This window comes from Sus scrofa, chromosome 16, assembly GCF_054392235.1.
Source record: "Sus scrofa isolate SSC_HxYL_T2T_F1_AM1 chromosome 16, Sscrofa_HxYL_maternal_Yorkshire_Landrace_v2.0, whole genome shotgun sequence".
NCBI classification, from domain to species: Eukaryota; Metazoa; Chordata; class Mammalia; order Artiodactyla; family Suidae; genus Sus; species Sus scrofa.
Genome location: NC_139398.1, coordinates 89,844,029 through 89,864,652, shown reverse-complemented (window position 1 = coordinate 89,864,652; position 20,624 = coordinate 89,844,029).

Below are 20,624 nucleotides of genomic sequence, written 5' to 3'. Positions count from 1 at the left end.
AGGCCGAAAACGGGAAGAGAATGTTTAACAGCAGAGGGAGGGGAGGAGTTTAAAAACCACTTGAGAAAACAGAGAGTCAGCCTACAGGTTCCACAGAAACCCGGAACATTGCGTGAGACACCCAGAGAGGCTGAAATGCAGACCCTAGTGGGCTGGGGAAGCAAGAATGTCTCTGAGAACCCGAGAGGCAGGGTCTCAGCCCCACAAAGCAAGTCCTATTTAAAGGAAGATCACAGCACAGACAGTGTCTCATTAGCCTCCAATAAGAATGTGAGATGGCAGAGACAACTGTAAAGAGAAGATGAAAGGACTTAATAAAAGATGTGTTGACTGCACATGAAACGAGAAGCATGGCTTGGGGTGCAGAGACCCTTCCAGTAAACCCAAGGAGGCGGGGCTGCAGAGGGCACTTGCCTCCCCAGGTGAGAGCTGGCCAGGACCCTGATCCAAGAGTGACCACACTCAGGGCACCTGGGGAAAGGGCCTAGTATCATCAGGATGAGACACAAGCCTCACAGGAAGAGGCCTCAGGGTCATTGCACAAAGTGACGGGTGCCCAGATGAGCCAGGACAGGTGTGACATTCTGAGGGTCAGACAAGACAAGTCAGAGGGCAAGGCCACCAGCTTCAGTTTCCAACAGGTGCGCACCGGAAATGAAATGTTGAAGATGGGAATGGGAGCAGCAAGACTCCAAGGAAACACAGGGGTGGAGGAGCTGGCCAACCTCACTTCCATCTCGGTGTAATTCACAAAAGAGCTAATAAAAGCAGAAGTGCAACCAACACTGGGGTCCTCCTTCATGAAGGGCTACTTGAAAATGGCCACAATTTAAAATCATGAGGACAAAAAAAGGTCATCCAGGATCCCAAGGTGGTCATCAGCTCAGGGTCCCAGCCTAGCGGCTGAGCTGAGAGACCTGGGGACAGAAGCTTCCAGGACAGCTGACTCAGGACACAAAGATGTCCTATCTATGAATGTTCTCCGTGACCACCAAGCCCTGAGGCTGGAACAGGGGGCAGACGAAGAGGGAGGCCCAGCAGTAAATATCAGGCTTGGTTAAAATATTGAATTATCAAAGCCCACGTGAGGACACAAGACTTCTACCCTGAAGTACAGACAGATGGGCCACTGTCAGTAATATTAACCATTTTGAGCTGCTCCCCAACTAATCTCAATTTTCTCCCTTGTTGTCATGTTTAATCAAAGGCTCTGGAAGCAGTCCACCTGGATTTAAACCCTGGCTTCTCCACTTGTCAGCCATGATACCCCTGGACTTTAAACTGAGGATGAAAGAAAAAAATCTCAGGAGGTGCTATGAACAAGAAAAGGATAAAACCATAAGAAGTACGTTGCCCTGGTTTGGAGTAAAAGTAAGAGCTCAATAAGTCATTGTTTGAGTATTATTTTAAGAGCAGCTTTTATACCTGTGATCAAGATTCACTCTCCTCCAACTACCTCCAGCATCAGAGGTCATGCCCACATTTCACTATTGTGCCACTTGGGGAGAGCAGGCTGCAGAATGCCAAACAGCACAGACAGATTGCAGGGTGAGGGGGTATACAGTGGGTGGCAGGATTGTTCTGAGGATGGATTTTCTGAGGTGCAGTGAAAAGTCTGGAGTGTGAACACAGCAGCCGTGACAGTGAGCAAGCTGTAGCTGCTAGCAGCATCATCCCTGCAACAGTTGTGTCCCCAGGTCTTATTTTGCAGGATTGTCCTTCCCAACTCTGCTTAGGTAGCACCCTGTCCTCTCCTACTTGGCTCATCATCTAGTCTATGCTCCGGGAAAAAAGGGCCCTTCTGGGTTAAACTAGGAACAGATAAACAGGAAAAGATAGTATCCTATTTGGTGTCCCATTTATTGACCCTGTCAGTTCAGACTTACCCACCTCCGTGCTTCGCCTCATGTTTCCCAGAGCTGAGTCCTTCCACTTGGTAGAACAAGCAATAGGAGAAGAAAAAAACAAAAACAAAAACAAAAACAAAAACACTGCTTCTCTTAACCAGCATACAGACAGTAGCTCACTCAATTCTCAGAAATGGAAAGAAGGTTCATATTTATCTCCATTTAAAAAATAAAATTGTGGTTCAAAATAGAAGTTAGTGACCTCCCCGAGGTCACAGAGGTAGGAAGTAACAAAGACCTTGAGTCTGATCCTCCCCGGCACCTCCCGTCAGAGCAGCCTCCCGCTCCAGCCTCCTTCTCCTGGACCATCCCCCACCTCACTGTCACATTGATGGACCAACACTTCATGGCTGTCCCCTCCCCCGGGGCAGAGATGGGCTCCTAGGTCCTTATAGCCTTTGGGGTGTGGGGTGAACTCAGCCTGGCTCACACCTCCTGAGACATCTGGAACCTTCATTCCCTGTGCTCTGGTTCACCCCTCCCAGGCCCGAAGCCCCAGGCCAGCCCTCACACTGCCTCCACTTCCACGGTCTCTGAGCCTCTGCCCATGGCTTTCCAACCAGAAAGTCCTTCATGGTCACTGGCATGGCTGACCGCTCACAATCGCAGCCTGGCCCCTGAGGGGCCCCTGCGGAAGTGGGTCAGCTGGGCCTGGGGTCTGCACACAGCCAAGGCTTCTCCCTCCTCCTCGCAGCTCTGCACAGCGTGGTCCTTGCTGTGGTCTCTGCTCTGAGCTCCTGAGAGCAGCCTCCTGCCCCCCTTCCTTCCCTGACCGAGGCCAGACATCAGAGAGCACCCCTGTGTTGGTGGAAGGGAGAGCATCCCCAGAGCTGGGGAGCCTGCTGGACCACTGCTGCTCTGTGCGTCTGTGGTCGGCAGCCTAGAGGGTCCAGCCACGGTCAGGAGGACCCAGCAGTGGGGACCTTCTCCCTCATCCATTCCTGCAAGGGCTAATGCAGGCTGCGGGTTCCCGAATTTAGCTCTCCTTCCCAGGTCACAAATGAGAGCGTTCCCTGAGTGGGGTCCGGAAGGGGGGATATCCACACGCATTGTGGGGAGGGGCACTGCCCCGCAGTCCATCACCGGGAGGCGACAGTGACGGGGCAGGGGGTGTCTTTGCTTTAGAAACCGGCACTTCCAAGGCCAGTGGCTCCTAGACGACTCTGTCCACACCGTGTTATGGTTCAACGGGAATTTTTCCAGTGAAATGCAGTTCTTCAGCGAGGATGCTGAACGGGCCTCGGCTTGTTTGTTTTTCTGTCTTCGGCTGCCATGTCCCCAGGTAAGAGAAGCTCCTGAGGAAGAGGCCTGGGCGGGGACGGGCCCGCAGACCCTCTGTGATCACACACGCAGAAAGCGGGATTAACGGCGAATTTCACTTGCCGGCGGTGGCAGCAGTCTCAGAGCAGGACTCTGCCTCCACCGCTGCAGCTGCTTGTACAGTTCAAATTAAAACCTGAAACCCGGCAAATCCCGCTTCACAATGGCTTTCCGAGCTGGAGCCTGTGAATTAAAGGCCTCCGTTGTTTGGACGGATTATTTCCCTGCCTCTACCAGCTTCAAAGAAACTGGAACCTTCCCTCACTCACCCTTCTATTGATCCTCCATGCCACGACTGTGTTTGGATTCCTACAGCAACAAAGACACACGGATACATTTGAAGCACTTTCATGTACGGCTTTGTTGCTGTTCAGAATTCTTACTGTGTTGCTACTTTCTTGTTATAAAGATTACTAGGCAGTTGGGAGAAAATCAGGGAATTACCATAAATTCCATGCACTAAATACCAACACTTTCAGGCAAATGATCTCAATTGTAAAATACTTTGGCATCCCGAGTAATTATGTGCAATTAAAACCTCACTGTTCTTCCCTCTCCCCTGTGAATTTATAATAGAGGGTACCTGCACGCAGGAAACCCAGAGACTAGCAAGCCCTGGAAAGCAAAGGCACCCCAACACCACCAAAATAAAGCCAAACATGCGTCCTCCCCATCGGGCCCTTCAGATTTCAGGTGAAATTGTTTCACACTCTCCTGCTCTTTAATGAGCTATAAAGAATCCGGAGAGTGCTTCCTTGAAGACAGAATGTTCTCGGGCTCTTTGTAAATACCCGGAGGAGGATTTCTGCCCTGACAGCTCTCCACTCCGGGCCATGACTCAGCTACCTGGGCTGCGATTACGGAGTTTCGCTCTGGGCCACACCACGCTGCATTTGGCCGGCTCTCCCATCCTCCCAGGGGAGCCGCTGAATCCACTCGGAATCCTGGATGAGCAAAGCGGCCCTGCAGCTGCCCCCGAGCCGGGCACCCAGAGTGTCCGCCTGGGCTCAGCCCCCGGAGATCCCCCGAGGGCGCCCACCTCGCCTGCCCAGCAGGGACCAGGCCAGCCCCAGCCCGGCTCTCTCTCTCTGGCAGGTGCTTGCTCTGGGACCTGCACAAGCTCCCCCTGGGCAGGGGTCCCGCCCCCAGACCCAAAGCCAGAGTTCTGCTGAGTGGCGGGGATTTGTGGAAATTTCTAGTGCACGTTATTTTGCCACCGACAAAGGGACACTCCTTGGGGAAAACTGTCAGCATGCAGTCCATGCTTTTGCCGGGATACTGGGAAAGACCAACAGTCCAGATTTTTTCCACGATGGAGGGGGCTCTCGGGACTGAGACGCCCAGTGTGGAAACCCAGAAAGATCTAGGCAAACGAGATGAACCAGTCACCCTCTCGTACCTGCTGGCTCAGTTGTCCATGTGACCCTGTGTGACAAGGACCTGACAGGGCATGTGTGGCTCAAACCGTAGCTCTGGCACTGAAAGGCATCTTCCTTGAGCCCTGGCTCATCTTGGCCTGCGTCCCCCACCACCAGGGCCACCGCTGGCCCCTGGCACTGGCCCAGCCCGTTGTCAGCCCTGGGAGTGGCCCAATCCTCCTGCAGACAAGGCCCCTTCCCCTGGGGAAATGGCTCGATGTCTCCAGGCAGGCGCCCACAGGACAATAATCTAACTGGATCTTCCCAGTCCAGTCCCAGGACACCCACCCCTTCCCTGTCCCCCAGCCCCATGGCTGCCCACCTCTGAGGGACACCATCCCTCCTGATCCTCCAGGGAACCTGTGGGGGGCTTTGCTGCCCATTCCTCCCCCTTGGGACCCACCTCACAGCAGCAAGCTCGCAGGGAAGAGGGAGCAGAGTGGGCAGCCCACTGGGGCGCGGAGAGCAGAGTGAGGTCGCAGGTGCCCGCCCACCATCCCCAGCCTCCTGCGGACGACAGGAATGTAACAGCAAACCTCCAAAAGCTTGAATGAAGCATTTCCTCATTGGAAGCAAAACCCAATGGTTTGTTTTGTGAGGGTTTATCAACATTCTCAAATCCAAGTTGTAGTGAAAAAGTAAAAAAAAAAAAAAAAAAACCGATAACCTGGACACCAGCCTCCACTTGACCGTTAGCCTGCAGTCCGTCTGCAGAGGGATGTCACAGCCCAGAGGGCAGAGCGCGTCCCTTCCCTCGGAGCCAGCACGGCTCCCTCTCCATCCACGGAGACGGAGACGGAGACGGGGCTCAGCCGGAGAGGCAGCAATCTCACAACCGCATCGTAATAAGACAGAGCCACCTTCCGAGAAGTTAGTCTCACTGTCTAGAGGAACCAGAATCACCAAACTGTCGTGAGTGAGACTAAGTGGCAGGACCCTCCAAGAATGGTGCACATCTGTCACATTTACATGACCTGTGTTTTATTTTTTTTAATTAAAGTAGAGTTGACTTACGATGCTGTGCCAGTTTCTGCTATACGGAAAAGTGACTCAGCCATACGTATATATACACTTTTTTCTCATACTATTTTTCATCGTGTTCTCTCCCAAGAGAGTGGATATAGTTCCCTGTGCTGTACAGCAGGACCTCATTGCTTATTCATTCTTTTTTTTTTTTTTTTTTTTTTTTTTGTCTTTTCCAGGGCCGCACCCACAGCATATGGAGGTTCCCAGGCTAGGGGTCTACCTCGGAGCTGCAGCTGCCGGCCTACACTACAGCCACAGCAACGTGGGATCTGAGCATCTGCAACCTACACCTCAGCACACGACAATGCCAGATCATTAAGCCCCTGAGAGAGGCCAGGGATCAAACCCGCAGTCTCATGTTTCCCAGTCGGATTCATTAACCACCGAGCCAGGACGGGAACTCCCATTCTTAATATAATAGTTTGCATCTTGCAACCCCAAACTCCCAGTCCGTTCCACTCCCTTCCCCTCAGTAAGCATAAGTCTCTTCTCTATGTCTGTGAGTCTGTTTCTGTTCTGTAGATAGGTTCATTTGTGCCATATTTTAGACCCCACATACAAGTGATATCATATGGTATTTGTCTTTCTCTTTCTGACTGACTTCACTTAGTATAAGAATCTCTAGTTGAATCCATGCTGCTGCAAATGGCATTATTTCATTCTTTTTATGGCTGAGTAGTATTCCACTGTGTGTGTGTGTGTGTGTGTGTGTGTACCATATCTTCTTAATCCATTCATCTGTTGATGGACATTTAGGTTGTTTTATGTCTTGGCTACAGTGAACACAAGGGTGCGTGTACCTATTTGAATTAGAGTTTTGTCCAGATAAATGCCCAGGAGTGGGATTGCTGGGCCATATGGTACTTCTATATCTAGTTTCCTGAGGCACCTCCATACGGTTTTCCATAGTGGTTGTACCAACTGACATTCCCACCTGCAGTGAAGGTGGGTTCCCTTTGCTCCACACCCTCTCCAGCATTATTTTAAAAAATAGAAGCCTAAACATTTCTTGACAGTACCAAAATTCAGGATGAACCTGAGTCTCAAAGGGGAGCCATGCCCACTGAGCCAGGTCTGCTGACCTTGTCAGTGCTACAAGAGTCCCACCTGGGAGCAGTGGAGTATTTGCCCAGCAAGCCAGGTGTAGGAGAGTGTTACCAAGTGCTGGCCGTGCCCCGAAAGAAAGACCCAGCCCCGTGTCTGTAGAATCCAAGAGGTTCTTCCCAGCCCACCTGCTGGGTGTGAGCCTCGAACACGGCTCACGAGGGCCCTCTGCTGTGAGGACGTGTCCCACAGCGACGCTGCACACGGTGCTAGCCTCATTCTCACGTGGCTCTGGGGCTCTTGAAATGATGTCGGTGAAACGGAGGAGCTACACCTAAAGTTGCACCGTGTTCACAGTTAGATTTAACAGGACACAGGGCCGGTGGCGGCCATGTCGGACAGCACAGACTCTGAACTTTAAAAAAGAAAAAAGGCACTTGGGAGTGAAAGAAATGCCGAATGCCAGTGAAACCAGTTCCGCTATTCTAACCCATCTAACAGGTATTGGCGATTGTCCTTTCGCTTTTGTCCCACTCAAATACACAGTGCCGTTGAGCAAATGGAGAGGGGGCACCCTCATAAAACAGCGCAACTTGTATTTATGGATCTATGTTGGGGGGGGGATGCAAATGGAATGATTTCTCGAAAGCCTTTTGAAAAACGTATATTCTTTTTCCTCCCAGTTTCGTTCCTAGGGATCTTTCCTAAAGAGCGGAGGCCTCAGATGAAGATGATGGTACATGATTATAAATAATAGTTATTTAGAAATATTTAAAAACCCCAAATCAACTATGTCCAAGAACAGAGTAATGATTAAACAGATTCAGTCTATACAGTACAATGACATATTTCTAATAATACTAAATTATATCCGGGAATGTTTATTACATTAACTGAAACATCTGGACACAAAACAGTATATATGATGATTCTTGGAGTTTTCTTGTGGCGCAGTGAGTTAAGGATCTGGTGTTGTCACAGCTGTGGCTTGGGTCACAGCTGTGGTGCAGGTTCGATACCTGCCTCGGGAAGTTCCACGTGCCACAGGCGCAGCCATAAATAAATACATACATAAATAAATCAAATATGATGATGTATTTATGTTTGTATTTACATCCAAAAATATTGCCTAGGGTCCTTCTTGAGTGGAAGAATTTTATCTTTTATAATTTTCTATGTTTTCTTACATGTATCTAAATTGTATCTACCAAAAGAAAAAAAAAATCAATAGAATGAACTTGTTTGGTCCCTCCCACGTGTCATTCAGAAAATGGACATTTGGAAGAGTAAATGGCACTCAGGGGCTGGGGGAGAGATGCAGCTGGGCACTTCCCATTTGGTTCAGGCCGTCAGGGTACCACTTGGGCACCTTCTTATGTGGGTGACTAATGGACCATTGGCTTGAGGTGTGGATCCCTCCCAGATAGCCTGTCGGTTTCCTTGCCGTGCACAGCTCTGCACCATGTCCTACAGAAACTCTATGGTCCCAAGAGGGAGATGGCATAGCCCCTGATGATGTGGAAGCTATTTAAAATAATACCTGCAAAACAAGCAAATGCAGAAACCCAATGACAGGAGTTGATGGACTTTGAGAAATAATTGCCTCATGCCCTCCATGCCTTGCAGCAAGGCGCACATTTGGAAGCTCTGGAAGGCGGACTGGATTCTTCCAGCCCTTCTTGTCTCATGGGTTCTGCAGCTGGGGCTGAGCTCCGCGGCTGGGAGACGAGCGTACACGTGGATCCCTTGCCACCGAGAGGGCTGGGCAACAGCTCCCAAACTGAACTCTGTGCAAACTTCTGATGACTAACTTAGTGAATCATGTCAAAATTTTTAACTTTATTTTATTTTTTATCTACTGCTGGATAATTGAAGGGGAGAAGATGCCCAATTGACATCCCGCCCCAGGCACCAGCCTGTCTTGGCGCAGCCTTGCCTCTCAAGACAGGTGTCAAAAGGAGTGTGACTTCTCACAGAAGTGGTACCCCTCTCCCCGTCACAACTCCGGGCTCTCGCCTGCTGTCAGAAAGTGTGTGCCCACTCTGCTCCATCAGCTGCTGCTTCCAAGAGCGAGCAAACATCCTGCCAGGCAATAAGAGGTGAAAAGGACCTTTAAAAGAAGTAGTGGCCTCACTCTCCGTGTTATCGACACAACCGTGTTCCGTTATTTTGGTCTCAATTATCCTCAAGATGAAGTTGAAACCACAGACTCTCTTTCTCCCTGTATTAAACTACTTGTGGAAGAAGGTGCCAACTCTAAAAATAAAGGCATGAGGGATGAATCATTCCCACATTCCCCCCGTGGATGAAGTCCCGCTGTCAGGCTGCTCCCCGGAACCAGTGGGTGACCCTCCCCTCAGAGCGTCCACACCTGCGAGGCGAGCTCACTCTGCGCGTACGTGTTAGGAAACAGATTTCACATCGGAATCTTAACACTGCATCGTTGCAAAGTTGAACTTGAAACGCCAAACATCCAAAACGTCTGTTGCACCCCCAGATTTAAGATTCTGCAAGAGTGGCAACGGGGTTTCATCGCACATCCTGAATCGTGGTTGGAAAAAAAAGAATGTAAAATAACACGTGTGAAAAGCAGCAAAGAGGACACTGCCTCGGAAATTTCCTTCACTTTTCCTCTTTTATTTTAACGTCAAAACCACACCTTTCACAGCAAGAGAATCATGCCCAGGAAAACCGAGGGGCTCTAGGAGCCAGGTGCTGTGAGCAGACTCACATTTGGAACTTCTTCCTGCAGGCCGTGATCTCGGACATTGGCCTGGATTTCGAAGGTTAGGATGGGGGGGGGGCTGTTGGTGTCTTTCGCAGTCGCCAATTCTGACTACAGGCACCTCCCATTTTAAGTAGATGGATCAGTGTTTTCAGGACATGTTGCAGGGAATGATTTATTTTTCAAACATATTCATGATTGCATGCATTTCAATATTAAGCTTCCGAATGTATTTTAAATTAATTCATTGACATTGCACACACACACACATTTTTCTTTTCAAATTGAATCTCTATTCCACAGAGGCAAGCGTCTCAACGTGGTATCGTCCGTGGGCAGAATTAATGCGTCAAGATGGGAGGGGTAGGAAGCGCCTCCCTCTCGTTGGGAGAAGGTGGTACATTCCCGCAGCCCACATCCTGGAGGAAGGCTGCGAGCCTCCTTCCAGGCGCCTGCTCCTCTTTCCTTCTTTTTTGACCTTCTCTCCTTGAAACAGTGTGATGGGGAAGAGGAGAGAGCCCGTCTCCGTTACGTGCCAGTCAGTGTGAGAGGCACCTATTGCGCAGGAAGAGTTCATTACATAAGCACGAGGACTCGGGGAGGGGCAGGCTCACTGCCCACAGACCCCGAAATGCCCTGGGATGGCCCCGCATCCGACCACCTCGAGAAAGCCACACGGGGAACAAGTCAGGGATGCTGCAGAACCCACTGGTCAACCCACAGCCTCAGACCGACAGGGGCCTCACACGCCAGAGGCTTCTTTCCTTCATAGCACGTGTCCATCAGGAAGGGCACAGGGCCTCTGCCCACCTTCCCTGGGAAGGTCCCCAGGCTGGCAGAGGCTTCATCTCAACATGTGAATCAGGCACCTGCCCTCATAGCCGCTCTGAGGAACGACGCATGCCCCCTCTGCTCACAGCTCCCCGTCCCTGAGACACATGGCCAGTCCAGCCTCAGGTGAGTGAGTGAGAGCCACCCACCGCGTTCCCGGAAGCAGAGGCTGTGGATGCGTGAGCAGATCTAGGGACCACAGCTATTCCCTTTGCAAGATGGCTTGATGCCCCAACTTCCTTAGTGTCTGGCATGGCCAATGACCCAGGTCTGCCGTTTGGACTTAGGAAAGCGCTGTTGGGGGAATGCCTGTGAAGGACTAGTCTTTCAGTAAGTTATTTTTCTTCCGTCGGTCTTTCTTCCTAGCCGAACATGTTTGTCTGAGGATGTGACCCTCGGAGCTGTGGCAGCCATACTGAAGTCATGAGGCAGCACCAACAAGCTGTGGATGATGGATCAGGAAAAAGGAAAGAGCCTTGCCTTCGATGATACTGTGGAGCCCCTGCCACAAACTCAGCGGCTCATCTTCAGGCTTCTCATGTGGGACAATGGAGTGACTTTTCCACTTATATCAGGACCAGTCAGGTATTTTGTGGTGTGTAGCTGAATGAATCCAAACACATTCAACCACACTTCTGCAAAGAACTAGCCAGAAAGTAGACTATCAGCCACACTGCCGCAGAGATCTGGGAGTCCATAAAGGGACCATGAAAGGGAATTAACTCCCCTGGAGCAGACAGGGACACACCCTTGGCCAGGAAAGATGCTGACACGCTGGAAGGAGCTGGCACAGAAGATGGTCTGCAGCATCCCAGGGCAGGGGACAGAGGCCTTTTGTCTCTCCTTTCATCCGAGAGTCCTGACTCAGCACGACTCTGTGCTGGACCCTGGGTAGAGGAGAGGCGGCCGAGGGTCTGGGTTGTTTGTTGCCATGGCTCTCGCTTCTCCAGCTGGCAGGCGGGTTGGCTAAAAGCACAGACAGCCCAGTGTCGTCCTTTGATCACAGGTGAACAGAGCCTTCCTGACCCCTGGACCACACAAGCCAAGATGGGCTAAGAGATGGGGCAGTTCCCAGCAGGCGCTGGGGATCCACGTGGGGTGGGGCCCGTGGGAGGTAGCAGAGTAGCCAGGTCCAGACGTGGGTATGTCCCAGATCTCTGCCTGCCAGGCCCTTTCAGTGCAGGTGAGCAGCCGCCCTGGTTCCTGCCGTGTAACCAACCTGTAGCGCCGGACTTAACAGGAAGCTGCGAGTAACTCGGTTGCACTTCAGACGCCCCGGATGAAAGCAGCTCCAGAAACTCCGAGTGTAATTAACTGTGGAAAAGTTAAGAAGTCTGTACTTGGCAACAGCAACTGAAGCAGCTTTAAAAGGGCTCCACTTTCCTCTCGTGTCCTTAATGAGGGGAGCTTTAATTAAATGACATTAAAATCTGGCAGCTCTACCCTCTTTAATTCGATCAGTTGTAATGCAGACAGCTCCGGTGCCAGTTCTCAAAGGCTGACTCTCCGGTTCACCAGTCTGAGCGCGAAAGCCCAGGCTGATAAGCAGGACCAAAGCAGGTGGATTTTCGCTTGGGAAAGGAAAAGAGGGGACGTGGCAAAACTCGGGGAAACCATGCCAGGCCTGAACAGCGTTAAGAGAAGCGTTTCCTGCGAGTCCGCGGTGTGACCGGAATGTCCTGCTGAGAGCCCGTCCTCACCTCCCCGCTAAAGGACAGGAGGGAACACGCTCGAGACGCCTGGGCACAGGGCACCACCGCTGTCTGGAGAACAGCGGGGGCCCTGGCCGTTGTCCTGTGACTGTGTCCGGGTCATTGTGCCGCATCCTAGAGCTGCAAGGGGTTAGCTCTGTTCCCCCGCAACGGCCCGGGCCCTGGTGTCCACGGTCCCATCGAAATTTCCTGTCCCTGTGGCCCAGTCACAGGGAGTCTGTGTCCCCACCATGGCCAAGAGGAGCGTGGAGGAAGACCCTGTCCTGGGTTGGATGGTGGCCACCAAGAGACGGGTCCCGGCCCTAACCCCGGCACCTGGAGGTGACCTCACTGGGGAAAGGGTCTTTGCAGAGGTAAAGAGTCTGCAGATGACCATGTAAAGAGGCCATTCTGGATCCTCCACTGGCCTCTAAATCAGTGGCAAGTGTCCTTCTGAGAAACAGAAGAGAGAGGACACGGAGGAGGGGGCATGTGAAGAGAGGCAGAGGCGGCAGGGAGGTGGCCACAAGCCCAGGACACCCAGAGCCCCAGGAGCTGGATGAGGCTGGAGGGCTTGTCCCCGGAGCCTCTGGAGGGAGCATGGCCCTGAGACACCTTGATGGCAGACTTCAGGCTCCAGGTGCCAGGGGGTAAGGGAGTGTTATTTTAAGCCATCGGGTTTGAGGTGCTATCTTAGGGCTGCGGGGACCCCCACTGAGCCCTGTGCCTCTGAGGCCCTGGGAGCCCCGCTGAGCAGAAGCACCTGGGACTAAGGGGAGGCAGGGAACAGGGGTTCCCTGCCAGTCTTATCGGCTCCAGATGGTCTTCCTTCTCAGGCCTCTGCCAGCGAAGCTGGGAGCGGGCACTGCCCAGAAGCAGGCATTTCTCTGCCTGATGCTGTGCGCAGGCCCCCCATGTGCCAAGTCACCTCCCTGGACATCCAAGGGCCCATGAGGTCCTCACAGGTTGGACCCCATAGCTCTTCCGGACCCCCAGTCCCCACCGAGCCCTGCAGGCCGTCACTCTCGAACTCTCTGGATCTGCTCGGAAACCCACTTCAGAAAAAATACTGCCTGTGCCCTTGGCATCTGATGCCTGAAGCTGGGCCAGAACACCACCGTGGTAAGTCATTGAGGTTTTCCGCTTTCAACAAGGTCATTTTAAAAATCGTTCTTCACATTATTGTCAGGATTCCAGAAAACCCAGGTTGGTTTTTTTAATGACCAGCTGAGCACACGTTTCCACTTGGGTTTTCGACGTGGGCAGGACGTGCTGCACGTGGGGCCTGATTGCCTGCGCTCGCGGTTGGGGAAGCTGCCCGCGGCCACGCCAGGAGCCTCCTCACTCCCACGTCATCTTGTTGCAAACGCCAAACTCACAGCCATCGGGAGAACGCTGACCGGAAACCCACGTCACTTTTCTTCCTTGGTTCGTGGGCGGCGTTCAGTGGACAGACTGACCGGAAACCCACGTCACTTTTCTGCCTTGGTTCGTGGGCGGCGTTCAGTGGACAGACCAAATAATGACATGGAGCTGCTGTCTCTCCCGAGAGGAGGATCCCAGACTGTCCCACCAATCCCCAGATCAAATCTCTGAAACCAGCATGACGACCGCAGAGACACTCAGACTGAAGAAACCAGCGTTTGCCTTCGCCCCTTAGCGTTAGGGTACGTTGCCCAACAGACGAGACGCCGTAAAGTCAAATTGCATCAATGTCATATTGTTTTGCCCCCAAACGGACCCTCCAAGGGTGGGGCTCTGGGTGATTAAGGCAATTAGTAAGGTCATTAATTCTGCCCCATGTGCCCTGCCCCCCCCCACCTGTGCTGGTCACCCTGCCGGTGGGCAGACACGCACAGCAGAGGACACCTGTTCTGAAAACAAAAGTAGAATTCTCCTGGAATGGCTTCTGTGAATTTCTCATCAAAACGCACCCCTCTGCCACAGATACCCAAGCCAATTTAGGAGAGAAAAGCCGACCTGCTCAGCTGAGAATAAACACAAGGGAGGAAGGAATGATAACGGCTCGGAAAAACTGAAACAAAGAAAGAGAGGGGTAGAAGCGGGATGCAAATTACGCCATTTATATTTGAGGCAGGACTCTAGCAAAAGTCTGCGAAGAATTTCAAAGTTTGAATTAGACATTAAAAATACATTGCCCGCGTTTGAAATGAATAAGGAAAAGAATAAAGCAGCTTTTCTAAAAGAACGTACTGGTACCTGGCCCACGCTCTCACGTGCCTCATCTGTGCCCTCTGACCGCACGGGCTCACGGAGCACCTGCGCGTGGTGGGCACAGCGCCAGCACAGGGATGCAGGGGACACTGGGTGTCCCTCCCACCTTCTGCTCACAGGTCCCGGGTGCTGCCCCTGCTGGAGCCTGCAGGCAGAGCCGCCTGAGGAGGCCACTGGTCCTGGCTGCTGCCGCTCCATTCCTTGGTGTCCCTGAGGGCACACTGGCCACTCCCCTCATGGGGGCCTGTCTCCTCCTTTCGACTCCTGCCTCTCTCCACCCCGGGGGCCCAAAGCAGAATGGCCCATGGGCCACGTGGTCAGCGCATCACAGATGGCCCACCTTATCCGTGGGATCCTGCGTGTCCACACAGAACCCCCGAGGACTGGCCCCGGACACCAGCGCCACAGCAGGCACCCCGTGGTTCTCAGACTGGCCCTTGCACACAGCACCCTCTGCCTGTCCCCTCCTCCCTGGAGTGAGCAGCCATCAGAGGTGTCCCCTGTCACCAGTGCTCTTCACGCCTCCGTCTGTCCCACCCCATGAGTACAACAGACACCAGCAGGGGGAGCAACCCCCTCAAGGTCGTGCTGATGGAGAAGCTCCCATCTCCCCAGGGATGCATACCAGGAGCGGCCCCAATTCTCGGGCCGACTCCCCATCCCCGCCATGGGGGAGACGTGGGCGCTGTCCTCAAGTCTTAAGAGAGGTGCAAACGCATGCAGCCTGGAGAAACCTCACACGGGGCGGGAAGATCGACCTGCAGCCCCACATGAACTGATAACTAATTACATCCATGGAGATGCCCTTTAATTGGAAGCTAATTCAATAACAGCAGCACGGTCACACTCTGGGCTCCTGAGCAACGGTGTCGAAACGTGGCAAGGGTCGTATACGCCTGAGAACGTAGGAAGGACGTCGTTAAGGGGGAAATCGGTCAGACATGGGTAAAGTGAGCCTGATCGTTGTGCAAAGACACGCCGAGCTATGCGCGCGCACCTGCTTGTGGGTGCCCGTGTCTCCTGTGAGTGTGCAGAGCCACGCTGGTGAGTGCCGGAGGAGCAGAAATGACAGTCCCAGAAACAGGGCGGCGCTTTCCTCCAGGAATGGCACAGGTGTGACAGGGGAAGGCGGGGTGCTCAAGGGGTAATTTTATTTCGTACGAAGATTTTAATGACAAAAGTACATGCGTGTGCTTCTCCCAATCCATCACTAGAAACCCAACGCAGTTAAGGTGCATGAGAGCAGGGAGTGCGAGGGTCTTCCCGGGCTGCTCGGGAGCTGTGCTCAACGGGATCTCAGGGCTGGGGTCGGGGGAGGATGTTCCCGGGACTGCAGTGAACCGTGGGTCTTGCTCACCAGACTGGGGAGGAGAAAAGCGTGCTCGGATGAAAGGAAAAGACAAGGGTAGCAGGAGGTGCCGAAGCTGGTGTAGGGACAGTGCAGCTGGGGGATAAAGGGCCTCCCCGAGGTGGACCGGAGATGGTCAGGAAGGCGATGGGAACCCCTGGCCTCTTGCCCAGGACGCTGGACTTGACTCTCTAGGAAATGGGGAAACACTGACCCCTCTTAACTAGATGGGAGTAACTGGGCAGCTTGCGAGGTTCCTCCGTCTTTCTAGCCTGCCCTTGAAGCAGAATGGAAAACACATGAAAATGCAACCGGACTGAAGGCAGGGGGATCTTTGAGGAAATCCTGCCAATCGTCCAGCCTGTTGGAGAGGTCAACAAGGATGCTAATACAGAGGGTGATGAGAAAATTTATTGTCCAACTCAGAACACTCTAGAAAATGAAATGCGTTATCCCGAGAGATACTGCGATTGTCCCAGGCACACTGGGAGGTGTGAGCACCTCATTCATGCGGTGAGAGGAGCAGAAGCTTTGGGGCAGAACCAACCGGTAATGCCGCTCACTGCTGGCATCTCCATGTGGGCAGGGCCACACCCATCTCTCAGTTCCCCATTTCCTGCTGTGGCTCCGAAGCCGACCCATGGCCAGGAACTTTGTGGCTGTGCAATAAATAACCACTGAGGAAATGGATGGAGAGCAAGACAGAGTTGGAAGTGGATGCTGAAGGAGGCATCAGGCTGGCTGCCAAGACTCACGCAGGAGGGTACCCTTTGCTGGGATCACGGAGACACAAAGAGGAGCAGGTGCACCTGCAGGTTGACAGGTGAAGATGAGTCTAATGCAGCTGAATATTTGGGTCTGTAACTCGTGGCTGAAATGTGGGTCACAGATATAGATTGAGGAGTTCCCTGGTGGCTCAGTGGGTTAAGGACCCAGCATTGTCACTGCTGTGGCTTGGGTCACTGTTGTGGCACGGGTTCAATCCCTAGCCTGGGAACTTCCACATGTTTTGGCATAGCCAGGAGAGCGAGAGAGAGAGAAAGACACACAGATTTGGGAGTGTGACTGAGGCTTTCGGTGAGGGTGCAGACTGAGATCGATAAGGGGCAGGCAGAGCTCGTCAGGACACTAAGGTGAGCAGGGGGGCAGAGGGAGAAATGAAAGTCGGGGTAGACAGAGCAGTAGAAGGAACTTGTGTGGGGGGCGGTTATTAGCCATGTGGGTGTCAGGGCCAGGCATCCAAGTCAGACTGCAGGGTCTACAGCAGAAGGAGGTGGCGTTTATTGGGGTGGAAAAAGATCTAACTGTGTGTCTAGGACTCTCTTTCATGAAATGTGTTTCTCATAAAGTGTGTTTTTTTAACCAAATTCCAATCAAATATATTTAAAATTCGCATGTTGTACCCAACTCCATTCCTAAGGAATCAGAAGCTTTCTAGGCAAGCAGCCTACATTGTAACATGCTTTCCAAGGGATTCTGAAGTTTCAGAACTTTAAGATAGAATACGGGCATTCCAGCTGGATTTTGAATACCACGGAATGAAAGATGAGCTTGGAAAGAAGAAGACGATTCTGGGCTCAGACTGTGGGCTGGAACGTGGGGGCGATAGGAGTCATGATAAATCCAGACAAATGCCAAACCTGACATTTCCCCAGGAACGCCCTCTCTCGCTTTGAAGGGAAATACTCTGTTGCATTAAAAGAGACCTTCTAGGAGATGAGAGACTCACAGCTGCTCCATCCCTTGCAGCGGCGGTGACTGTCTTCCACCCACGAAGGCTGACGCGGGAGATGGACCCCTTTACTCTGCAGTCAAGGAGGCCCAAGAACGTTTCTGCGGGGAGTGAAAGGAATGCACCTGCTGGCCAGGCCACCCCGGGTGCCGTGCAAAGAGGGAAAGATGGCGACTCGGGGGACCCTTCAACAATCCACGGGCTTGAGCTGGGGTGGGAATGAGGCTAGGTCTGAGAGACTTTCTGGAGACAGGGGTAACAGGTCCTAGTGAAAGGACGCAGGCAGCCCTGGAAAGGAGGAGTTGGAAATAGGCCTCCGAATGAAAGAAGGTGGGGTCCCGAGGAGGAAAGGGGGTTGGAGATGGGCAGACTGACTGGTGGGGGAAGGGAGGGTGGAGGTTGGCTCCTCCGGGCGGGAAATCCAATGTTTACTTTCCTAAGGCTCTGGGAACTCATGAGTTTTTATTCTGGTGGGAGACACTAAGGCTTGGAGGACTGGTTTCTTCTCCCATGCCCTGGCTTGGTGACAGAAGCAATCAGGGAATTCAAGGGCTGGAGAAGGATTTGCAGAAAGTCAACAACAATCAGATTTGTGACATGCATGCACCCCGTTTCAGCCTTGCAGGGCTCCAACACAGCAGGCATGGGAACGAGTCCAGACGAGCGGAAGCCTTCATCTTCGTGTGGCCTCAGAGCCCTCTTCCGTGTGGATGGAGAGACCTACGCAAACCCACGGTCCTGCAAATTCTCCTCTCCTCCGATGAGAATAAATCTCCGGAAGAGAAGGGGTATTAACGCCAGAGTTTTAATGGAGCTTCTTTTATTTAACTTCTTACATAACCTGGTTACACTGTGATAGAATTTTGTTTGGGGTGAGCAGCCCAGAAATTGACAATAGATCTGATAAGCCTGTAAACTACCCGACTGTTAACAAAACTGCAGCAATAGGTTTTTTTCCCCTTCCTTCCTCTGCCCAGATAAAACCAAGTTAACCCCTGGAAACATGACAGAGTGTGTCCCCCGGTGAAGACGCGGTGGGGCGCTGAGCAAATGGACTAATTGACCTTGAGTTTGCTCCATGCAGATGCTCATCAATGATATGTTTTGCATGCATTACGTGTGCAGGACGGAGTCAGCAAGGAAACCATCCCGCTCGCAGCCCTTGCTCCTCTCCTGTGATGTTGAATTACTCCACCTTCACACGCCCGCCGGTTTTGTGACACAACACACACACAAGGACCATTATTGTACGCTATGGCCAACGTATTTGTCTTCCCTCGTGACGGAACCATCACCTTAGCCTCTGTGTTAGTGGCCTGGACGTTTTGGTGCCAGGGAAGGCTTGCAAGTCAGTTTCACTCATCTGCATGGATGACGCTAAAACAGTTGTCCTACCTGACAGCTTTCATCGGCCGTGCATTTGTGTCATTCCAGCTTTCTGTTGAATGCAACAGTTTAGACATGATAAAGAGTCAAAGACAAGGTATGACTGCACCTTCCGGGAATGTCGAGAAAATCCACAGCATCTGACCAGAGCAGGGAGGGTGTTACCACGCCCCTGTCCCAGAGCACTTGGAGGCTGGGCCTCATCGGATCCCTCGAAGATTAAAGAACCAGAGTTTTGACCGTCCTGTTCTTCCATGATTCTTCACGCTCATATTAAGGCACGAAACCCTTTTGCAGACAAGATCTGATCTGGAAATTCAAGGTGTAAGGGAAGGAAGTGGAGCCGACCTGCCTGGAGGGCCAGGAGATGCTCCAGGCTGCCTCTCACCTGCCTCAGGTGCTCCCGAGCAGACTCCCCAGGGACAGCAGGCAGCAGGAGGCAAGCCGCCCTCCTCATCTCCCCACAGAAGCACGTGGACACCGCGAGGGACAGAGAGGTCCTGGGCAAGGGGATACGGACCCGGCTTGCCCTTCCTTCCCAGGGCACCAGGAGGATGGAAGCAGACAGGCAGCCCCCCTGGCTGAGATGTTTCCAGGCCTACAGCTCTGAGCTACGGAATGCTGACCCTCCTCTGACGCCGCTCAGGGCATCCTGCTCCCCCTCGGATACCCGACGTATCGCCTCCCAACCTCAGCACTTGCTCTGAAACCCACTCTGACCTGAACCTGGACCCCACCGCACCCTTGAGGATGCCGGCTGCAGCCTGGCCCACAAGCTCCTGCGAGTTGTCATGAAACCTTGGGACCGCCCTCTGCTCACAGGCTTTACCCTTCCCAACCCGTCACCTTCGAGCCCTCGGTCAGGTGGCAGGCTGCATCCTTTCCTCCTCACACACGGAATTCCTTCCTCCTCTGATTCCCATGTCTCCGTACCCAGCATCAGTTCAGGTCTAGTGTGGGGCAGAAACCACCCAGTTCTTTTGACAGAGAAAGTTAACGTGACAAATTCTTATTTAAGTACTGTTATGGGTTGAACTGTGTCCCCCCCAAGATTCATATGCTGGATTCCTAACCCCCATTGCCTCCAAATCTGACCTTATTTGGAAATAGGGTCCTTGCAGCTGTAATTAGTTATAATGATGTCACACCAGAGGAGGTCAGACCCTAATCTGTTATGATGGTGTCCTTGTGAAAAGGACGCAGAAATGCCTGTGGGGGGAATGCCCTGGGAAGATGAGGCAGAAATCGGGGCGATGCATCTACAAGCCAAGGAGCTCCAAGGAGAACCAGAAAGCTCCAGAGCTTGGGACAGGTCCTCCCCCAGCCTAAACAGGGGCCCAGCCCTGCCGAAACCTGGAGCCTGGACTCCCATCTCCAGCCTGGGAGAGAAGACCAGACACTTGGCTTTACAGTCACCCTGGCAAACACAGGCTCAAGCATCTTCCCGCTGATTCACTGAGAAGGAAAAAGAGAGCAGGAGGGCATCTCAGAGGCAGATGTGAGAAGCAGCTGCTGCCCCAGGGCCAGGAAACAGGAGAAAGAAGGCAAAAATAGTAAAACTAAAGGGGCCCCCAGAGCGGGACCCCAGACCACGATGCAGAGACCAGCTCCCTGGCTCCAGCTCCAGAGGAGATACGATGGTGAGTAACTGCTGATGGTGGGTACCGGCTGATGCTGAGTACCTGCGATGCTGAGTACCTGCTGATGGCGAGTTCCTGCTGATGCTGAGTACCTGCTGATGGTGGGTACCTGCTGATGGTGAGTTCTGGGAAAAATGGATTCAGCTGCTGCCACAGGAAGGCAACTACTGTTGCTTGGTGGGTGCAGTGTGCCCAGGGTGGTGGTTGGGAGCTGAGAGTCACAGGAAGCGATCTGGGACAGGCTCCTTCCATCCTGCAGGCACCCCTGGCACCCGTTTCTGGCAGAGTCTAATGGAAAAGAACTGGCCATGCAGAAGCCGG